We start from the raw sequence: 15236 nt of genomic DNA, 5'->3' as shown, positions 1-15236 counted from the left end.
CGGTTTGTCATGGGTTGGTCAGCTATAGAAAATGTGTAATAAATTTACCTGCTTAGGATCCAATATTGCATTTTCTGTCTGCGGGACACAATTGCACTGACATGAATAGCCATTCTGGCAGGGTTGTAGCCATCCAGCCAATCAAAGTCTATTTATTAGTTATTCTAAATGGCTCCCTTTCCAGGTAAAGTGGCTATTTCTGTGTTTTGTATTGAGTGTTTTCCAGTGTTCAGTTGCCTATGACCAATACTGATCAGATCTCTTTGACCCAAGCTTGTCTGACTACACCCCCAAATTCTCTACGAAACCTCTTACCAGTTGTGTCTGACCGAAAAACCTATTTAAAGTTACAATAGGGCAAAAATTGCATAAAAAGTCATATCAAGCCAGATTTACACGGGCTAGCGCAATATTAGTCCGAGTTTTTCTTTTGTAGACTCGCGATTTTCCCTGTGATTGTGATGCATTTGTTTAGAAGAATGTATCACATCTCTGAGCCTGTCTTGGAGCCCTGACGTCGGGGCTCTCCCGGCGATGTGGAACGGCTGGTGTGCGGCGGTATGGGCGTGTCCACCCATAGGGCGCCGCCCACCCCCCCACCTCTCTTGTGCAGTAGTGGGGGAGCTGGCTCCTCCCACTCTCCACCCCTGGGCGGAGTCTATCATTTATAAGGCTGGCAGTGACGAGAGCTCACTGCTAGTTATTGGTTCTGCTTGCATCTAGTCAGCCTGACTCAGTCAGTACTGGTTGCTAGTCAGTCTCCTTCTAGTTTGCCTGTCAGCTTCCATCTCCAGCCTTGCTTTGCTTAGTAAGTTCTGTTGGTCATTTCCATCTGCCTCTCTGTCAGCACTCTGTTCCCCCCATCAGTTAGTTTCTTCTTGTCAGTCGCCAGGTCCCTAGCCAGCGCAGGGACCGCCGTCCAGTTGTCCGCCTGGGGTTAGCCAGGGCCGAGGCAAGTAGGCAGGAACAGTGGGGTGCAGAAAGTTCAGGGCACCCCACCTGGCGCTCGGGGGGTCAGAGTGCCGTAACATAATAACTGGCCCTTTAAACAGTTTTTTTTTCCATGGAGGCGATCAGCTCCCTCGCAACCCAGCTGCAAGCCCTGGTGCCGGTGATCCAGGATTTGTCAGCTCGCATGTTGGCCCAGGAGCAGTGGGCATTGTCGCAGGGGCGGGACACCTCAACCAGTCCCGAACCCAAGTGCCCTCTTCCCGAGGTGTTCTCTGGGGAGAGGAACAAGTTTTTTGTTTTTCAACAGGCGTGTCGGTTGTTTTTCCGGATGCGTCCCCGTTCGTCCGGGTCGGAGGCCCAGAGGGTCGGGCTTATAATGTCCCTGCTGCGGGGCTTTTTCCATTCCCGAGGGTTCCCCCGGCCTGCAGTCGGTGGACTCCTTTTTCCATGAACTCGGGGGTATCTTCGATGAACCGGACCGAGTGGGGTTGGCGGTTTCTCGGCTGTTGGCGTTGCATCAGGGGTCGTTTTGTGTGGAGGATTATTGCTCCAATTTCAGATGCTATGCGGGTGATACTGCATGGAACGATAGCGCTCTGAAAGACGTTTTTCTGCAGGGCCTCTCGGACGCGGTTAAAGAACTATTGATTTCCCATCCAGTTCCCGGGTCCTTAAAGGAGGCTATGGAGCAGGCGGTGAAGGCAGATAGGAGGCTCAGGGCTGGGAAGCAAGATAGACAGGTCCGTAGAGTCAGGGAGGTCGTTTGTCCTGTTCCCTCCTCTTCCGTACCAGTCTCTGTTCCCGAGCCTATGGAAATGGACCCGCTGGACCCCAGGGAGCGACGTCGGATTCGTTTATTGCATCATCTCTGCCTCTACTGTGGGAAAGCTGGACATCGGGTGATAACCTGCCCCCTGAAGCTTCAGCGCCCACAGTCTGAACCAGCGGAAGACTCCAAAGTCCTAGGCAATTGCAGGGAGGATCGCCTAGGACTGCAGGTACTTTCTAGACTTCTGGTACCTTGTCAGGTTAGATTCCGGAACTTCTCCCGCCCAGGGGAGGCGTTCATTGATTCCGGAACAGCCGCTAACCTGATAAGCATACGTTTCGTTAGACCCCTGATGGCTGAATTTGTGGTGCTGAAGACGCCAATTCGTTTTACTAGCATTGATGCTACCCCTCTTGCTGCGGGCTTGGTACGATGGAGGACCCCAGTGTTACAGTTCACGGTGGGGGGGGGGGGGTCGCCACTCGGAAGATCTATCATTCCTGGTGATGGAGAAAATGTCGGTAGACATGGTACTAGGGATGCCGTGGTTGGCGTTGCACAACCCCCAATTCGATTGGGCCACTAGGGAGCTGACCCATTGGGGACCATCCTGCCATAGCCATCTTGCTCCCCTCCCTCTCTGCTCAGTTGATACTGCGCTCAGTCCCCGCCTTCAGAGTGCTCAGCAGGACGCCCCACCAGGGGGGCCCAAGGGCAGATGGTTTGTGCCCGAATCGTTACGTCTCACGGTTATTGAGGAGTCCCACTCGGCAGTTGGCACGGGTCATCGGAGAGTGCAAAGGACTCAGGATCTCTGCTACAGGCTCTACTGGTGTGAGGGACTGCTCTGTTTGCGCTTGCGGCAAAAGTCGCCGTCGGCGTCCGGTGGATCCCCTGCGACCGTTGCCCGGGCCGTCGCGCCCCCGGTCACACTTTTCGGTGGATTTTGTTACCGACTTGCCAGAATCACAAGGGCATCCCTGTGTTCTGACTTCCCTTCCTACCCCGTCTGCCTGTCCTGCAGCTGATGTCGCCACTGATGTGCTGCAGGGGGATGGAAGGAAGTGCAAAAGAATCTAGAAGTAGTGGGGTCTCGCATGCAGTTGCGTAAAGAGAAGAGTCTGTCTGTGTCTGAACCTCACAGGGTGTTCCAGAAGTCGTTATTGAAACCTTTTGTCCCTTCGGTGTTCAGTTGCCTATGACCAATACTGATCAGATCTCTTTGACCCAAGCTTGTCTGACTACACCCCCAGATTCTCTACGAAACCTCTTACCAGTTGTGTCTGACCAGAAAACCTATTTAAAGTTACAATAGGGCAAAAGTTACGTAAAAAGTCATATCAAGCCAGATTTATACGGGCTAGCGCAATATTAGTCCGAGTTTTTCTTTTGTAGACTCGCGATTTTCCCTGTGATTGTGATGCATTTGTTTAGAAGAATGTATCACATCTCTGAGTCTGTGTGTTACCCTGCAGGGCGGCGCAGGGTCCCACGGTCAGCGCGCGCCGCCCCGGCGTCGGCTCCGGCGTCCTGGAGCCCTGACATCGGGGTTCTCCCGGCGACGTGGAACGGCTGGTGTGCGGCGGTATGGGCGTGTCCACCCATAGGGCGCCGCCCGCACTCCTCCACCTCTCTTGTGCAGTAGTGGGGGTGCTGTCTCCTCCCACTCTCCGCCCCTGGGCGGAGTCTTTCATTTATAAGGCTGGCAGTGACCAGAGCTCACTGCCAGTTATTGGTTCTGCTTGTATCTAGTCAGCCTGTCTCAGTCAGTACTAGTTGCTAGTCAGTCTCCTTCTATTTTGCCTGTCAGCTTCCATCTCCAGCCTTGCTTTGCTTAGTAAGTTCTGTTGGTCATTTCCATCTGCCTCTCTGTCGGCACTCTGTTCCCCCATCAGTTAGTTTCTTCTTGTCAGTCGCCAGGTCCCTAGCCAGCGCAGGGACTGCCGTCCAGTTGTCCGCCTGGGGTTAGCCAGGGCCGAGGCAAGTAGGCAGGGACAGTGGGGTGCGGGAAGTTCAGGGCACCCCACCTGGCGCTCGGGGGGTCAGAGTGCTGTAACACTGTGATTCTTAAATGTGTTTTTCATGCACGTGAAAAGCATGTTTTTTTTTTATAAAACCCAATAAAAATTATTGAAAAAAAAAACATGTAAATTCAATATGGAAAATAAAAAATCCCAATACTCTCGCATAAAAAAAGCGCATCTCCATGTAGGCTCAGTCACATGGGTGCATCGGCGCCCGTGTTACTGCAGGAGGAAGACGGCCGTACCTCAAGACGGAGGTCTCTCTGCAGCGCCGGGAGAAAGAACATGTGACCAGCTTCATTGCCGGTAATGTGTTCTTTCCTCAGCGCTGCAGAGAGACATCCGTCTTGAGGTATGGCCGTCTTCTTCCTGCAGAAAGGGCTCAGTCACACGGGTGCATCGGCGCCTGTGTACGGGTGCCGATGTGCCCGTGTGACTGAGCCCTGTGGGTGCAATGGGATTTTTTTTCCTGCCACAGAACATAAAGGGTGATATCGCAAAAAATCTGGACATGCTGTGATCTTTCTATCTTAGAAACATCGCTCATGTAAACACGCCACATTTTGCCATTCAATTTTTTGTCAAAAGTGGGAAAAAAGTATCAACGTCAAAATTTTAGGGCTTAATTCATCCCTAATTCCTAGCAACCTATTTGTCTCAGATCTGTCTGTTAATTTCTGGTCCAGTTAGTACAACATTAACTATCAAATTGTAAACATTTAAATGGAATAGCTATTTAACGGGAGTATATCCAAAGTCATGAGGCAGTACAATGAAAATTTTCCTTCCTTAGGTCAGGTGCAAAGTTTTCAAGGACCAGACTCTACAGTAGAGGCCAACAAGTGGTTCCACCTTCAAATATTTTCTCATAAGTCAATAAAACATGTCAAAAGATGCAGTTTGTGAGTTTCTGTGCTTTGTGGCCCCACCAATCACCATAAAGAAGAAAACATGACAAGTTACAGCCATATTGCTACTAGCAGGCTCGCTTAGTTCCTCTAAGGTCACTTTAAGTGTGCACACTATTAGGCTTTTAATGAGGCTGGCCTCACTTACAACCTACTGCTAATTAGCTTCTTGATATCCTCTGTTGGATTTTGTTCCATTGGTTCTATAGCACAGCTCCAAATCTTCTATCTCTCACAGAATGTCTCCCTCCGGCTCTGTGGTAGTCCCATATCAGAATCAGACAGTTTCCAACTGTTTAATGAGTGTTCCCATGGTTTCTGCAGCAGCACCTGCTGCTAGCCTCACTCTACCGATTACTTTGTGGGCCCCCGCTTCCAGTAATCCTTTCTCTAACTAAGCGACTCTGTTCTCAACATCTCCGTGTAACGTCTCCTTCTGTGGTGCAGAAGTTTTGTTTTTTCCTTATATGCACAGCTCCAAATCTTCTATCTCTTAAACAGTTGGAAACTGTCTGGTTCTTATATAGGACTACCACAGAGCTGGAGGGAGAAATTCTGTGAGAGATAGAAGATTTGGAGCTGTGCTATAGAACCAACGGAACAAAATCCAACAGAGGATATCAAGAAGCTAATTAGCAGTCGGTTGTAAGTGAGGCCAGCCTCATTAAAAGCCTAATAGTGTGCGTACTAAAAGTGACCTTAGAGGAAATAAGCCAGCCTGCTAGTAGCATAGTATGCTACTATGTTGGGACACTGAAATTTGTAAGGAGACGTAAATAATTAAGGCCTTACTCACACAAGCGTCTTATTGCGGCTATTTTGCTGCGATAAAACATTGGCCAAAAATTGTGACCACGTGAAACATTTGATTCCAATGCTTTTATACTCATTGGCGATTATTAGCCATGTAAAAACGTCCAGCTGGTGAAGATAGGACATTGATGGCCAAATGTGTTTTGAGGCCACCAGATTTCTGAGGACAGACTAGGAGATTGATAGATCGCAGAGTCATAAGAAAAATCAGCAGACTGATGACAGACTAGAAGATGAAGATCTCTGAGTCAGGAGACAAGTGCTTGATGGAGACACCTTCAAACTATCGGCAAGGGTCACAATACACAGATTTGCAGCCATCACCTTCATATGGTCCTTTTACACGGGATGTTTATCGATCCTGTGCTTTCACACAGTCATTGCCTGTTTACAATGGCAGATTATCATCAATTTTTATGGCTGCATAAGTGAACAAATGATAAGTGAACAAATCTATCATAATTCAATTGTTGGCCGTGTGTGCGCTGAAGATTATTATTCAAGTTTGCACAATCAATCAACAACCCTAACAATAATAATTCTATGTAAAAGAGCCTTTTATGACATACCAGGTAATTTTAAAGGTGAGCCTACCCTTTAAATATCTGGTTCCTATGACATCTTACGCTGCTTACAGGTCCAGATCCACTGCAGGAAAGGCAGTTTTTGCAGATAGCATGACCATCTATATTCTTGTAGTGATGAGATTGAATTCTTCCTGTCAACTGTGGTTAGACCATGAACAAGAGTGGGTGTCTACAAAAGTTAACAAATAGCATATTAGGTGTCTACAGTTGTCAAGGGAGAGAAAAAAATGTTTTTGAACTCTAAATACAAGAGTTACTTATCTTCTTTTATTTAAACCTGGATAACATCTTTAATATGGTTGGGGTTTTTCCTTAGTTTTCTTTAATTTCAAAACGTAATGTTAATACAGCTCTCCAAAATGCAAACACACAATAATTCAAAGTGCCCCAAACATAAGAAAGTATGTCTGTTTTTACTAAATGAATCATATGCTGAAATCATTATAAAATAATCTTTGTGATATGCAGATTTGCTGAACAAATTTTAATGAATTTCTACACTAGCCTTATTAAAAATCAAAGCCGAAACCAGAGTAATTTTGGAAGGTGCCAAAACAGCTAAGAACAAAGCGAAGGACAAAAATCTCATTATTGTATGTGTATTTACCCGCTCGAGAACAAATGAACAGCACCACAAATATCTTCTTTCAAAGTTTCCTAATAAATACAAGAATACCATTTTGCCCCTTCCACACAATAATTATTCAACATTTTAACTTTTTCCTGATGCATTATAAATTATTTCATTTGCTTCTGAATCTTTTTAAAATAAATTTGCACTTCTGACAAATCTCTTCTTGCTTAGGGCTTTTTTAATTTCTCGCTGCTCTTTTTGTGTATAACACATGTGATGGGTATTAAGAGTCTTGCAATATGTTTCTATTGCTAAAATCTAAATTCAATTCTGACAATTGATTATTTATTATAGAGTCACACCTTGATTTTACAATGAAATTGCTGAATCTTCAGATAGTTTACTAAAAATACAATTATACTCTGCAGAAAGGCCCATGAGTTAGTCATAATTGTCCTAAACCACTGATCATTGACTCCCTAAATTTTCACGAGCTTAGATCTGATCACATATATTCACCTGAATGGAGGTGAGTTGCAATATAAAACATGGGTCATGAACCATAACTGCTCTTTTTCTTTAAAAAACAAAACAGTAGATCCTCTTTTCTATATCTGACAACTGTTTCAAGGTAGGTTTTGGGCAAGAGATCACACTATCACCCTCTTCTTTTGGACCTCAGTTACACTCTAACTGGAAGTTAAAGGTAGAAGATAGTGTAAGGGGGTGAGGTGAGGCGAGAGCATAGTCCACTCTTTTCAATTATGGCCCCTTGCTGCCCTAAACTTTGCCCCCCTGTCAATGGGGGGGGGGGGGGAGCATTTGACCTATGTACCAGAAATAGGTGCATGGCAAGGAAATTATGAAAAAGAAGCACCAAAAAGCCACAGCCCGCATCAGTGCTACTGAAAAGTCCCACCTCTGCACAGAGGATGGGCTCCCAAAGCTTCTTGGCACTACCAATGCCATATAAAGAGAAAACAAAACCTCTGCACCACTGAAGGAGATGTTACAGGGAGATGTTGAGAACAAAGATGCTTTGGTAGAGAGAGGATTACTGGAAGCGGGCGCCCACAAAGTAATTGGAGGAGGGAGGTTAGCAGCAGGTGCTGCTGCAGAAACCCTGGAAAGACTCATTAAACAGTTGGAAACTGTCTGGTTCTGATATGGGACTACCACAGAGCTAGATGGAGACATTCTGTGAGAGATAGGAGATTTGGAGCTGTGCTACAGAATCAACGGAACACAATCCAACAGAGGATATCAGGGAGCTAATTAGCAGTAGGCTGTAAGTGAGGCCAGCCTCATTAAAAGCCTAATAGTGTGCACACTAAAAGTGACCTTAGAGGAACTAAGCCAGCCTGCTAGTAGCATAGTATGCTACTATGTTGGACACTGATATTTGTAAGGAGACATGAATACTTAAGGCCTTACTCATGCAAGCATTTTATTTCGGCTATTTTGCTGCGATAAAACATTGGCCAAAAATTGTGACCACGTGAAGCATTGGATTCCAATGCATTTATACATATTGGCGATTATTAGCCATGTAAAAACGTCCAGCCGGTGAAGATAGGGCATTAGTGGCCAAATGTGCTTTGATGGGGCCGGAAAAGATCTTGTCCTATCTTTCGACTGCAATCAGCTACTGACTCCCATTGGCTTCCAAGGGAGTTGCAGGCAAAGGGAGGGGGAGGGAGTTTAGCAGTGGCTAGAGCTGCTAAAATATGTCAGTTGGCTCTATTTAACTAATAGAAGCCATGCTGAGCATTTCTCCTGACCAAAAGAATTCCAGGCTGCGGCATATACATGCCGCACCTGGCCATGTGAATGGGTGAGAAGAAGCACATTTTAGCTGTGTTTTGGTTGCGGCTTTCTCTTGCTCACTCATTTTTGCCTTCGATGTGGCCGTTCGAAATATGCATTGTTCGTATGAAAGAGGCCTAACTGTGCCTGTGCCTTATACCAAAATCAAGCCTGGAACTACTGAACACCAGTATCATAGCTTACAGCTCCATTAATTGGGAACAGTATTCTAGTTATCTATGGACTGTGCTTGTTAAGCCGCGATTACTGTGCCAACACACTGGTTTGAAGTTTAATCTATTTTACTGAAAGTGTGTGTTGATAATGTTGTAATTATCTAACCAGAAGTGTGAAAAACTATTATTGCCTGGTATGCCATAGATAATCATAGTCAGAGTTATGCATGGCACTGGAAGAGTTATTTGTTTCTTCAGTTGTGTCCTGAGATGCCTAGAACTGATCTTTTCCAGTTATTTGTTTCCAATAAAAAACTCCTATTTTTGTTACTCCATTGCCTGCATTTGAGCAGTGCTCCAAATGAAAACATGGCTGTGGAAGTTCTTTTCTATGTTGGCAAGGTTCACTGTATATACTGTAGATTTTAACTAATTAAAGGAACCAGCCTCATGCCCATCATCTGAAGCCACACATCATCTCAGTGTCCAAGGTACAACGTAGATCAATTCTCAACTATACAATAGAGAGGAGCAAATAAGAAACAAATAAGTTGTGTAACACCTCGCTTACTGCAAACAGGGAAAGTACACAGGTAAAATTGGGTGCAAAATACAACAGGTCAATTAGAAGAATGCTAGGAGTTTTCCTATTTTAGTTTCATGTGGGGCCATATTGGATTATGATTTCGTTTAAATTACGAACAAGAATATAGACCCGGACAAACTTAGATGCTCGCCGGGAAGCCGAAAGCTCCTGCCTATGGTGGTCATGGTCGGGGTCAAAACAATCCTGCAGATATGGGTCAATGCAGCCTCCCTCCCATTTAAACTGTTTCTGTTTTCCTTACTTATGCAGATGAACTGGGTTGAGGCCTCCCTTCGGAAAGAGTCACAGGTGAAAATTTTCTTTAAGTTATGGGAGATCTTTTAGACATCCTACCAAACAGAGTGAAGAGGTCCACAGAGGAGTCCTTTAGAATGTCCACATGGTATATGGACAGATCTATGCCAGGGGACCCCCGATACCGGAGGTGTGACGTGACTTAGGAGGTGCAGGGGGATCCGCATGTCAACTTAGAGACGTACAATTGGGAACTATAACTCGGTTTTATCTGAGCATGTGCGAGAAATGACAGAGGCAAGAGATCAAACTATTAATAACTAAGGTGTCAACTTGGTCTATTGTTTTATATACTACTAAAATGAGTCAAGAATTCAGACCCAAAGATTGTTCTCCCCCTCCCCCCGCCTCCTGGTCCCACCCCTACCTCCCATCTTTTTCTCCTTTTCCACCCTTTTCCTTTTCCTCCATCCCTCCCCAGGGACCATCTTCCATACAATACAGGTTAGAAAACTATAACAGACACAGCTCCAGAATTCCAGAGAACTGTTTGATGGACACTTATTCCGGAGCGCTTTCAGGTAATTTGTATATTACCCCCCCAGCAAGCTATGTACCTACTTTACCGACCTCAGAAGGATGGAAGGTTGAGTCGGCTACCTGAAACATACAGGAATTGAACTCGCAACCTTCAAGTCGTGAGTAAGAGCTTGGGACTGCATTCTGTTGCCTTAATACTCTGCACCACACAAGGCTCATTACTAAAGATGAGCGAGCATACTCGTCCGAGCTTGATGCTTGTTCGAGTATTAGGGTGCTCGAGATGCTCGTCACTCGAGATAAGCACCACGCGGTACTCGTCTCAATTAAACGAGCACTGACCATTGAATTCAATGGAGCCGGCCATGCAGCCGGCTCCATTGAAAGCAATGGGCTGCCGGCGAGCGGGGGATGAATTTTTGGGAAGGGCTTAAAAATATAAGCCCTTCCCTGAAATTCATCCAGAAATGTGTAAAAAGTAAAAAAAAAATATACTCACCTTGTCCCGGCAGACGGAGTTCAGCTGCGGCCGGCCGGCCGGCAGTTCTCCTGAACTGCTGTGAGTAGTATTCAGCAACCGGGGATTTAAAATCCCCTACTGATGAATGAGCTGCCTCTGATTGGTCACAGCCTCACCAATCAGAGGCAGCTGTCACTCACCCATTCATGAATTCATGAATGGGTGAGTGAGAGCTGCCTCTGATTGGTGAGGCTGTGACCAATCAGAGGCAGCTCATTCAGCAGGCAGGGATTTTAAATCCCCACCTGCTGAATACTACAGAAAGCAGTTCAGGAGAACTGCCGGCCAGATGCGGCTGAACTCCGGCTGCAGCGGAAAGGTGAGTATACATTTTTTTTTATTTTTTACACATTTTAGGATGATTTTCAGGTAAGGGCTTATATTTTTAAGCCCTTCCCGAAAATTCATCCAGCGCTCGCCGGCAGCCCATTGCTTTCAATGGAGCCGGCTGTATTGCCGACTCCATTGAATTCAATGGGCTAACATCGTTCTTCTCTGCCACAGCTGTTACAGCTGTGGCAGAGGAGAACGATCTTTATGCTGACAGTGCAGGGGGGAAGGGGGGGGTGTCTCACTCTTGCCACTATTGTGGCTTAATAGTGAGACCTCGGAGCCCGAAATGCAGCCCTGCATGTTGCTCCTCGCCTGCCCTATCCATTTCTGTGTTTTTTACATGACTTTGGTGATTTGCTAAGATTTTCACAAATGAAAACCTTAGCGGAGCACCAGTCATATACAAAAATGGTCGAGTCGCCCATTGACTTCAATGGGGTTCGTTACTCGAAACGAACTCTCGAGCATCACTGAAAGTTCGACTCGAGTAACGAGCACTCAAGCATTTTGGTGCTCGCTCATCTCTACTCATTACATTTATTATAATGATATATGGCAAAATATAGGCAAACAGACGTTATGGTTGACTGAAAGTACACTTATTAGAAGAGAGTTTAGGGAGTTTACCAATAAAAGGGACATTTTCTTGTTTTGTTTTTTTCTGCTAAAGCTCTTTTTATGTCAGTGTTTCTTTACAAGACATTAAACTTCACATATACTGATATGAGGCAATCTTCTGTATGCAGTATGAAAATTCTTTCAATGACTATACATTATAAGGGACAGCAGAATAGCTCCGGCAGAAGGAGGGTTAAAGCTTGACATTTCATATACACGGGCTGAATAAAGCCTCACACATAATATTTACAATATCACAGTGGTACATTTTTGCTCCCACACTTGATGCATTAAATCTGCATTATGAAACCCAATGTGGATTTGCTTGATGATGGACTGTGCAGAACACAGCTCAGCAGAGAGCTTTCGGTGCCTCTATAATAAAGGGCTGATGAATATTTGACCTTCCTTTCAGACTGGGCCCAATAGCAAATATCTCAGCTTTCCCCAGAGACGGGTGTTCATTTAAATGCGTCCTGCAGGTTTTTCCTAGGATGAAAATGTTCAGGTTATGAATTACCTATTTCCCAGTACAGTTACCTTCCAGAGATGGATATGCTAATGTAAACATATCCGTAGATCCTTTAACACCTCTGTTACAGAAGAGAAAAGCACTGCATTATCTCAGTGACACATACATACCAGCCAGTTGGTAACTTATTCACATTTCAGAAAGAAAAAAAGTATTATATACATAGTGACCTACTTGCCGTTTCATTGTTTGAAGTCATTTGAGAGTTTTCTTCATATATTTCTATACACACTAAATTGACACTTTATTAGAGACTCCTTCGCTTTCATGATTGGAGCTTCCCTGTATGCAAATTAGACATGTGACCCCCGGAGTGAAGCATGAAATCAAGTGAACAGGTTTTCGAGTGTGAATTCACATTAGAATGGGAAAATTGAGCGTTCTGGGCAACGTCAAACGAAGCATGGTCACCAGTGCTAGACTAGCTAGGACCAGTATTTCAAAAGCTGAAAATTTTGTGAGCTTTTCTCATGGAATTGCTTTGAGAGTAGATGGAGAATGGTGTAATTGGGTAAGAACATCCCTCAAAAGAGGAACCTGTGGATGCAAACAACTCATTGACAAAAAGGGTCAATGGAGGATGTCAAGAACCAATCTGCTGAATTGGTGGTACACAGTCAAGCAAATTGCAGCCAAATACAATGCTGGTTCCCCAACCAACGTGTCCGCATGCTCAACTTTTTATTGCTTAGCATGAAGTTTGAGTTTGCGTGTCAGTACTGTTTAAGAGAAACAGAAAAGCAAGACTCGAGTGGGTAAAAAATCAGCACAAAAATCAGCTCACCAAGCACTGGAAAAACATCAACTGCTCAGTTGAAATCAGACTTCTGTTGCACAATGCTGATGGATGGGTCACAATTTGGCACAAGCAGCATGAATTGATGAACTCTTCAGGTGTTAACAGTTCAGGCTGGCCGAGGTAGATTGATAGCGTGGAGAATGTTTTCTTGGCTTACCTATGGTCCTCTGAAACCTTTGAATGGGCACCACACTGAGTTGCTGTGGTTGTGAATCCCAAAGGAGGTCCAACACGCTTTTCGATAAGCATCTTTAACAAAGTGGCCATTCAGTGTATATGCATCTGTGTTGTAGCTGGAAATATAACACATGTATATTATGGGTAAAACATACATATTGCAGCAATATGTACAAGATCACTTACATATCATACTTTGTTTCCTGCACTGTTTTGTATTCTTTTGGGACTGCTTACATTGACATAGACAGTAATAGGGTTATAGTGGCACTTGTTACATTGCCAGTAAGTCATTCAAGACTTTGATAAGTCTCCAATCTGTAATAATTTTGTCCAATAATCTCCCTGCTGACCTATCCTATCCAAACCATTAGGCCAAATTCGACACGATCTGTCGACTTCATTGATTTACAATCCATTACGGTGTCAGGCGCCCATAAATCATAGTACTTTTTGTGTGACATAGTATGCTTTTCAACACCACAAAGCTAAATGGTTATGACAAAATATAGCCAAGCTTTTGATTAGGTGCTTAGATAAAGAATGCATGTAACTGTAAGTTTGGGTTGTCTAACATTTCCATACCCAGTTAGAGTATATGATGGATATTATCCATTAAAAGGAAAATACTTAAGTTTAGGAGAAAATTACTAAATTTACAAATACAATGTGTGAAATGTATCTTTAAGCTGTGCAACAGAACATCTCATATCACAGGAAGACGTATAGCTGCATTTGTGTGCTGTATAGTGTACAGTGCAATGTATAGCCGCGATATAAGCACCTTCAGCACACATACAATATGATAATCTTCTCAATCTACATAGATAGACAGGTGTTCAGTAGCAATGAAGAATGATATTGTTTTGCTTTATCTGGAATTAGCTGAAGAGAATTTGCATGCCAGAGTGGTTTTTGTGGTGGTGGTCATCATTCACGTTTTAATTTTTATGAAAAAAAGTGGATTTTTAATATTTTTCTGGTGAGCTGGAATTCCTTTAAAAATTGCATACAAAGATAGCAACACAGACTGATCATTGGCCCTTTTACATGGTCCCAAAATCAGGTAATCGAAGATTCAGGTGAAGATTCATGCTTGATAAATGAACCATGTAAAAGGCCCTTAAAGGGGTTGTCCCGCGAAAGCATGTGGGGTTATACACTTCTGTATGGCCATATTAATGCACTTTGTAATATACATCGTGCATTTATTATGAGCCATACAGAAGTTATTCACTTACCTGTTCCGTTGCTAGCGTCCTCGTCTCCATGGTGCCGTCTAATTTCAGCGTCTAATCACCCGATTAGACGCGCTTGCGCAGTCCGGTCTTCTCCCTGGTGAATGGGGCCGCTCGTGCCGGAGAGCTGGTCCTCATAGCTCCGCCCCGTCACGTGTGCCGATTCCAGCCAATCAGGAGGCTGGAATCGGCAATGGACCGCATAGAGCCCACGGTGCACCATGGGAGAAGACCCGCGGTGCATCGTGGGTGAAGATCCCGGCGGCCATCTTGCTAAGGTAAGGAAGAAGTCGCCGCAGCGCGGGGATTCGGGTAAGTACTAAACGTTTTTTTTTTTTAACACATGCATTGGGTTTGTCTCGCGCCGAACGGGGGGGCCTATTGAAAAAAAAAAAAAACGTTTCGGCGCGGGACAACCCCTTTAAGACTATTCTAATGAAGCTTTCAACATATATGTCAAGTATATGCATAAGGCCCCAAAGGTTACTGTTTTGGCATATGTTGGACAAGTATATATTGTTACACTTTTCTTTCAACTTTACAGAAGAATATGAGTCAGCCATGCTTTCATCTAAAGAAGTATCACCCTAATGATTATACAAAAAGTTTTTTAGTATGGAAGTCTATCAGCAATGTATACCATTATGAAAATGTTATGCCTGCATTAAATCCTTCCAATTCATAATTCAAATGGAAGGCTCAACTGTGATGTAATAATAATCTTTATTTATATAGCACCAACTTATTCTGCAGTGCATTTGAAGCACAGGGAAGTCCATTCAAGACAAAATAACATGTAGTGTTCAATAAATTTTGGATGGGGTGGGGTAGCACAGGACGTATGGAGGCAGGAAATGTACATGATAGGCGTATAATGGGGGCAGAGGATTTGATGAGCAGAGTTGGTATGCTTCTTTGAAGAGGTGAGTCTTTATTGCATATCTCAAATTCTGTGCATCAGGGATTGTCCGGATGTCTTGGGGCAAAGCGTTCCATATTATTGGTGCTGCTCTGGTGACGTCCTGGAGGC

This window comes from Eleutherodactylus coqui, chromosome 3 (genome assembly GCF_035609145.1).
Source record: "Eleutherodactylus coqui strain aEleCoq1 chromosome 3, aEleCoq1.hap1, whole genome shotgun sequence".
NCBI classification, from domain to species: Eukaryota; Metazoa; Chordata; class Amphibia; order Anura; family Eleutherodactylidae; genus Eleutherodactylus; species Eleutherodactylus coqui.
Note: the sequence above shows the minus strand (reverse complement) of the source record.